This window comes from Bombina bombina, chromosome 2 (assembly GCF_027579735.1).
Source record: "Bombina bombina isolate aBomBom1 chromosome 2, aBomBom1.pri, whole genome shotgun sequence".
NCBI lineage: Eukaryota > Metazoa > Chordata > Amphibia > Anura > Bombinatoridae > Bombina > Bombina bombina.
In genome coordinates this window covers 922,283,934-922,292,178 of record NC_069500.1, presented here as the reverse complement: position 1 = coordinate 922,292,178, position 8,245 = coordinate 922,283,934, and the positions used below count along the sequence as shown (strand labels likewise).

The following is an 8,245-nucleotide window of genomic DNA, read 5'->3' as shown; positions in this document are numbered from 1 at the left end:
TTTGAAGTTCCATGTTTGATATAAGTGATGGGTAAGGGAAATCAATACTTTTGCTCAGGATTCTGATCTTGGTATTGTTTATTGGACATAAGTCTTTACTACCTTTGGAGCATCCCGCTATCCATGAGCTTCACTGTTAAAGGGACATAAAACCCAATATGTTTCTTTAATAATTCAGACAGACCATACAATTTTAAACAACTTTCCAATTAATTTCTGTTATCAAATTTGATGTGCAGCTACCAATAAGTTGCTAGTTCTCAGTAGTGCACTGCTACTCCTGAGCCTACCTAGATATACTTTTCAACAAAGGATATCAAGAATACAAAGCAAATTATAAAATATAAGTAAACTGGAAAGTTGTTTAAAATTGTATGCTCGATCTTAATCATTAAAGTTTAATTTTGACGTTATTGTCCCTTTAATACTTGTGCCCATTCTGCTTTCTCTAGAAGTCAAAAGATTATCCATATCCTAACATCACAAAGAAACACAATACGCTATATATAATTAAATCTAAAGCATGATGGGAAGCCAGTCCACAGTCCCTTCTGATACTCTTCTGCATACTTCAACACCTTTTAAAGGGTCAGGATACTGTAAAATTGTTTTTCCCTTAATGTATTTCCAGTGACCTAGTTATAACCGCTAAAGAGAATAAAATGAGAAATTGCATTTTAAGGTTTATTTGTGTATATGAAATTGCTGTGTTTGTGCTTGAAACCACAGCCTATTGAAAGGGGTGGAGATTGCAGGTAAAATGAGATCTGATTATGTTATCACATTGTGTATACACACTTGCTTCCTTATCTTATATTGGTCTTTAAACCAAATCCCAATACTAAGAGAGAGCAATGGAAAATTATAATTGTATTATTTATCTCTTCTACACCCCATTTCTTCTGCTGTTTGTGTTTTTATAGCCTGTCAATAGCCTGGACTTATGTCCAGAAACTTTCAGTATAGGTTAGGGATACCAAAGGCTAAATCAGCTATTTCAAATGCCAAACTAGGGGTAAACAATCTACTTATAAACAATTTAATTTACTCCAGCAAGTAAAATGAATCATTGGGAACAAATTATAAGGTGATAACATTTTCGGTTAAACTGTTCCTTGAAGCTTATTGGGTTAAGTGTGGCATGGGCAGTTTCAGAGTTCTCAGTTGCTCTGAATTTTCTAGTCCTGGTTTTGTATCTTTGTCCAGCTATTTGTCTCACCATTCTTCAAACTTTGATTATCAAATTGAAATTAGGAACTACCTAAAACTTGCCTGATATGGCCAACCAAGCCCCCTGGACTGTCTCAGTGCCTTCTTTAAACTGTCCTACTCCACCCCAAGTTGCTCTGTACTCACTCCGGTCACCAAAACCCCACTTCTGGGTCACAGAATTTCCCCCTCCAACCTGCTGGTTCTGGATATCAGGCAGGAAGTATTACAAGGAATGCTGTTTAGTTATAATCTTTGTTTTAAATGAAATTGAAATGTTTGCTAAACATTTGCAATTGATTATAGAATGCAACATTTGAATATCCACATTCTAATGTTAACTCTTAAAGATGTTGGTGTAAGTCTGTAAGCATTAACAATGAAATATACAGGGAGTGCAGAATTATTAGGCAAGTTGTATTTTTGAGGATTAATTGTATTATTGAACAACAACCATGTTCTCAATGAACCCAAAAAACTCATTAATATCAAAGCTGAATATTTTTGGAAGTAGTTTTTAGTTTGTTTTTAGTTTTAGCTATTTTAGGGGGATATCTGTGTGTGCAGGTGACTATTACTGTGCATAATTATTAGGCAACTTAACAAAAAACAAATATATACCCATTTCAATTATTTATTTTTACCAGTGAAACCAATATAACATCTCAACATTCACAAATATACATTTCTGACATTCAAAAACAAAACAAAAACAAATCAGTGACCAATATAGCCACCTTTCTTTGCAAGGACACTCAAAAGCCTGCCATCCATGGATTCTGTCAGTGTTTTGATCTGTTCACCATCAACATTGCGTGCAGCAGCAACCACAGCCTCCCAGACACTGTTCAGAGAGGTGTACTATTTTCCCTCCTTGTAAATCTCACATTTGATGATGGACCACAGGTTCTCAATGGGGTTCAGATCAGGTGAACAAGGAGGCCATGTCATTAGATTTTCTTCTTTTATACCCTTTCTTGCCATCCACGCTGTGGAGTACTTGGACGCGTGTGATGGAGCATTGTCCTGCATGAAAATCATGTTTTTCTTGAAGGATGCAGACTTCTTCCTGTACTACTGCTTGAAGAAGGTGTCTTCCAGAAACTGGCAGTAGGACTGGGAGTTGAGCTTGACTCCATCCTCAACCCGAAAAGGCTCCACAAGCTCATCTTTGATGATACCAGCCCAAACCAGTACTCCACCTCCACCTTGCTGGCGTCTGAGTCGGACTGGAGCTCTCTGCCCTTTACCAATCCAGCCATGGGCCCATCCATCTGGCCCATCAAGACTCACTCTCATTTCATCAGTCCATAAAACCTTAGAAAAATCAGTCTTGAGATATTTCTTGGCCCAGTCTTGACGTTTCAGCTTGTGTGTCTTGATCAGTGGTGGTCGTCTTTCAGCCTTTCTTACCTTGGCCATGTCTCTGAGTATTGCACACCTTGTGCTTTTGGGCACTCCAGTGATGTTGCAGCTCTGAAATATGGCCAAACTGGTGGCAAGTGGCATCTTGGCAGCTGCACGCTTGACTTTTCTCAGTTCATGGGCAGTTATTTTGCGCCTTGGTTTTTCCACACGCTTCTTGCGACCCTGTTGACTATTTTGAATGAAACGCTTGATTGTTTGATGATCACGCTTCAGAAGCTTTGCAATTTTAAGAGTGCTGCATCCCTCTGCAAGATATCTCGCTATTTTTGACTTTTCTGAGCCTGTCAAGTCCTTCTTTTGACCCATTTTGCCAAAGGAAAGGAAGTTGCCTAATAATTATGCACACCTGATATAGGGTGTTGATGTCATTAGACCACACCCCTTCTCATTACAGAGATGCACATCACCTAATATGCTTAATTGGTAGTAGGCTTTCGAGCCTATACAGCTTGGAGTAAGACAACATGCATAAAGAGGATGATGTGGTCAAAATACTCATTTGCCTAATAATTCTGTACTCCCTGTAATATTCAAATGTTTTCATTAAATATTAAAATATTAACACTTGATTAACAGAATGAATGTAAAGGGGAACATTTGCTCTAAAATTCAAATGCATTCACCTATCCCTACGAAGAACACACCTACAGACCATTTTTGCAATCTGAAAGCAGGATAGGAATTTTATCTCACCGGCTTGAGTGAAAGTTAAGTGTGAAAGCTGTGTTTTAAATGTGTGTAAATGTCTTCCTGTAAGTTTTCTGTTCCAGCATAACAACTAGTATATTTTGTTCACCCTGATCTTTCTTGATAGCTGTGAAATGAAATAACAAACAATAGAATTGCACCCAGTCCTTTTCTCTTCACAAGATATAACAGAACTGGGGGCTAGATTACAAGTGGAGTGCAATTTATCTCTCACACTCATGGTTAACTGCGCTAGGAGTAAGCTTTTTGCATGTGTCAAGTAGCACGCCTATTACAAGTTAAAAGTGATTGCATTTACTTTCACCTTGCAATATGCATGCAAAAAGCTGCGATAAAACCGATACAGCGTGCCACTCGTAATCTAGCTCTGAATAACTAAAGAAAATATGCTAAAATGGAAATGCCGATTTTCAATGAACGTAAACTATTTGTGATCCCTCAAGATGGATTACTAAAAATATTACTACAGTATTTTCTTTTGGTCCCAATTGCTCAAAATTTTAATAAACAGTGACACCAAATTACATTTTGTAATACAATCTGTTTGATATTACAAAGAAACAGTAAAGGTTCTAATAAAAGAAATTGTAGATAATGGTATCCCAGAGGTTAGTGATGATACATCACTTTTCTTATGAACAAGGGTTGCTTCTCGTTTATATAACTTACGCAGCTACTTAATTTGTAACCCATTTCTTTTACATTATGTTACAGTAATAAAGATAAGATTATATATTCAAATACATTTTATTATGATTTTAAAAGCATCCATAGGCACTTATAATTTGTTCAGAAGATGATGAAAGGATTTTGGCATCACATTATATCTTCAGATTGATTCAATCATTTCTTCTTTTTCTTGCTTCGTGTCGGAGTTTTTACAAGTTTCTTAGCCCTGAGTAGAAAGGAATACAAAGCTTTATTTTAAACTCTAGGGAAAAAAAATATATAATTTATATGCAAGAACTATAGAAGACAGAATATAATTAAAAATATAGACGTTTACGTATAAAGATGATCAACTACTCCTATGAGACAGCTTTTTGTCAAGCAGGTCTTTGAGTTAAGAATGTGTTTTGTTTTAAAATTCTATTTAACTGTCCTTCACTCTTTAGAAAAACTTTTTTTCTGTTACTGTCAGGGTAATTTATTTCTCATCTCATCAGAATTTTTTTATTTCTTGTTTCTTTATTTAATATTAGTTCACCCTTCCATTGAGGTCCATTGTTAACTTAATGTTTAATCATTGTTAGTCATATTTTCAGAATGTACAGTACAGTAGGTTAGACAGTCAAAGAACATCATACACTTTTAAACAAAAGAGGAAGATACAAGTTCTTGTTCCAAAGAACATAAATAAAGAACCTAACACATTAATAATGAAAACGTATGTGAAACTTTAAATAATAGCATGAAAAAATAAAATAAAATTTATATCAATATATATGTCTAGAAATGGAGTTTAAACAGCGCTTCCAAGAGAAATGTTCCACATAGACATATAGAGAAAACAGAATAAAAATATTTTTTGTTAACACAGTGTGATTTCAAAGCATATAAGTGATAACAACCGCTCACCTGTGATAACCGTAAAGTTAAGTGGTAAATAATCCGTTTGGTCAAGTGTTTCCAGCGATGATCCTCAAATCCGGATTTGGAGTATATCCGGTAATAAAATCAACAAGCCGTCTGTATCCGTGGCAATAATCAGCAACACATAACTTTTACGACCCACAGTGTGATAGATACCTTCGTGTTCACACAGTCGTGTTATGTTATGAGTTGCTGATTATTGCCACGGGATACAGACGGCTTGTTTATTTTATTACCGGATATACTCCAAATCCGCTGGAAACACTCCACCAAACTGATTATTTACCACTCAACTTTGTGGTTATCACAGGTGGTTGTTATCGTTTTAATGCTTTGAAATCACACAGTGTTAACAAAAAATATGTTTATTCTGTTTTCTCCATATGTCTATGTGGAACACAAGAGCTTTAATCCCTTCCCACCTACCCTCTCTCCTCAGTTTGTTCTTGGCCGCCTACCAGGATGAAAGGCTGAAGATTGAGGTGCTCCAACTATTTGATTAAAAAAATGAATTTCATGGGAACTTAATAGGACCTGGTATACTGACCTGGTTCAGATGGCCAGTTGCCACCTTAATTTCTTCAGGCAGCAGGTCTGTGTTCAATACCCAAATAGACTGTAAAAAAAATAATATATATATATATATATATATATATATATATATATATATATATATATATATATATATATATACATATTTATATCAAATCTCTAATATAACGGCATAGAGATTGAAAGCCTAATTCTGAGATAGAGATTTTTTGTGAATTCGGCCATGTCTCTTTCTGGAACTAGGTAACTTCAGAACTTTCTACAAGTTTGGAAGTTTTTTTCTTTGAGTGCTGTTCTTCTGTGGGTTTTTCCTGGCATTTCTTTACAATCCATTGGATTCTTCAGTTTCTGCTAGGTTGTTTTGACAAGGGATTGTCAGTTAGTCCCTAGAAGGGCCAAATTGTGGATTTTTTTTAAGTTCCTTCACATAAGAATTTAGCTGGTATTTCTAATATCTTTATATCTTTGTTCAAGATTTGGAGAGAATTAGGCTAGTTAGACTTATTCCTCCTCCATGGAGTTGTATTTAGTTTTCTCCAAGGACCGCCCTTAAACCCAAGTCCAGCATAGTTTTTAATATTTTGTCCAGGAGGTTCTTTCTATTTTTGTTATCTCAGAAGAATTTCCAAATTCTCTGCTTCGCTGTGTATCTCCCTTATTCCCCTGGGGTTTTATAAGGATAAGACACAACCAGTATGTTTTTCTCTAAAATTGTTTCTGCAGAAAATTTCAATCAAGAATTCTTATACCTTCTTTGAGTCCTCTAGAGTGTTAAATATATTCATTTAAGCTACTAAGGATTCCAAACAATGATCACTTTGTTTGTTCTCTATTATGGTTTCCATACAGGCAAGAAGGCTACTGGTAGCTCTATATTTTGGTTCAATCGAGTGATTTTTAGAACTTCTTGTTGGCAGGGAAGTTTCCTCCTAGGCATATCTAAGCTCATTCTTCCAGTTCAGTTGCTACTTCCAGGGCTGTCATAAATTATGCATCCATTGGAGCAGATTTGTAAATCTGCAACATGTCTTCTCTGCACACATTCGTTAAAGATTTTTTGTTTTCATGCTTTTGCGTTTTTGGGAAACGGTTAGGTTAATAGCAGGAAACTCCTTCAGATATCTATCTATCTATCTATCTATCTATCTATCTATCTATCTATCTATCTATCTATCTATCTGTCTGCCTGTCTACTGTTTCCTACTAGTTAAAATAAACATTAGCAGGAAGTACATATTAAACAAGTGTGTATCAACCAATGACCATTAGTAGGAAGTGTCTATCAGCTAATTAATTAGAAGTGTAACAATATAAGAAGGATTTTGCCAGGGTTTTTGAAAACCTATATGGAAGGAAAATACGCTCAGCAAAATTAATTCATTATTAATGATGACTACCTTATGTGCCTGAATGCAGGTTTTTTGCTTAACTAATAATTCATGATGTGTGTAAGAACACATCATTTTGCATTCATTTTCTATTTTTTTATGCAACAACAATCTTAAAAGGCCATTAAACCCAAAAAATTTCCTTCAGGATTCAGATAGAGAATACAATTTTAAGCAACATTTCAATTTACTGCTATTACCTAATTTGCTGCAATCTTTAGATAATCTTTGATAAAGAAATATCAATGCACATTGGTGAGCCAATCACATGAGGCATCTATGTGCAGCCACCTATCAGAAGCTACTGAGCCTATCTAGATATGCTTTTCAGGAAAGAATATCAAGAGAATGAAGCAAATTAGATAATAGAAGTAAATTAGAAAGTTGTTAAAAATGGTATTCTCTGTCTGAATCATGAAAGAAAAAATGTGGGTTTAATGTCCCTTTAACTATTGTCATGAACTTATATTTTATTGTGTATGTTTCATTCTTTAAGCTGATTTTTATTTTATAACGTTGTTGAAAGGAAGCAATCATGTACACACACTGAAATGCACAAAAAAGTAATCCCTTCACTACTGGGAATTTCAGAGAAAAATGTCCAAAGTACCAGAGATTTTTTTTTTCTGCATTTTTGATATCATTCAGTTTACACAGAATTTTTATTTTTTATTTACCTATGGAAACTATACCCTTTTTTTGCATAAAAAGGTTTTAATGGATGACTAGATATTTATTCACATAATTAAGAAGTTATTTTAAAATTACCAAAAAAAGTAAAAAAAGAAAAAGAAACAAAAGAATATAAAAAAGATGAATGATCACATTCCACAAAAACTTGTAGCTTTCTAACTGTAGAATTTTTTTTCAAAATGTGTTCATTGGCATCCTCTTATTCAGCTAAGACCAACTGCATATATATATATATATATATATATATATATATATATATATATATATATATATATATATATATATATATATATATATATATATATATATATATATATATATATATATATTATTTTTTATAAGTTCTTTATCTGCAGCTATGTCTAAAATTAAGCAATGGGGTAACTCATTTGGAATAGCAGAACTGCCCAAATTTTGAATATTGACCCCCAAAACTATATATCTCTTTAAAGTAGACAAACCAATGTATTGATCTAGGCCAATTTTTGTATATTTTAATTCACGATTTGGCCATCAGATGCAATCATTTTTTTTTTTTACTTTTTCACAAACTTTGGGATTCTGTCTGAAATTATTTATACACATCTTGTGCAGCCATAAAACAAATGGTTGTAAAAGCTTCTCTGTGATCCCCATTGTTCAGAAATAGCAGACATACATGGCATTGATATTGG

The 8,245-nt window shown here is 34.2% G+C and overlaps 1 protein-coding gene across 1 annotated transcript in view; it reads right to left on the bottom strand.

Annotated features, from left to right (window-relative positions):
• Window positions 1-4,073: 4,073 nt before the first annotated feature.
• Window positions 4,074-8,245, bottom strand: part of GC (GC vitamin D binding protein) — a 286,233-nt gene continuing 282,061 nt past the window's right edge. The window contains exon 13 of the mRNA XM_053703332.1: window positions 4,074-4,240. The gene's annotated coding sequence lies outside the window, so the exon portion shown is untranslated. The remainder of the gene's footprint in view (window positions 4,241-8,245) is intronic.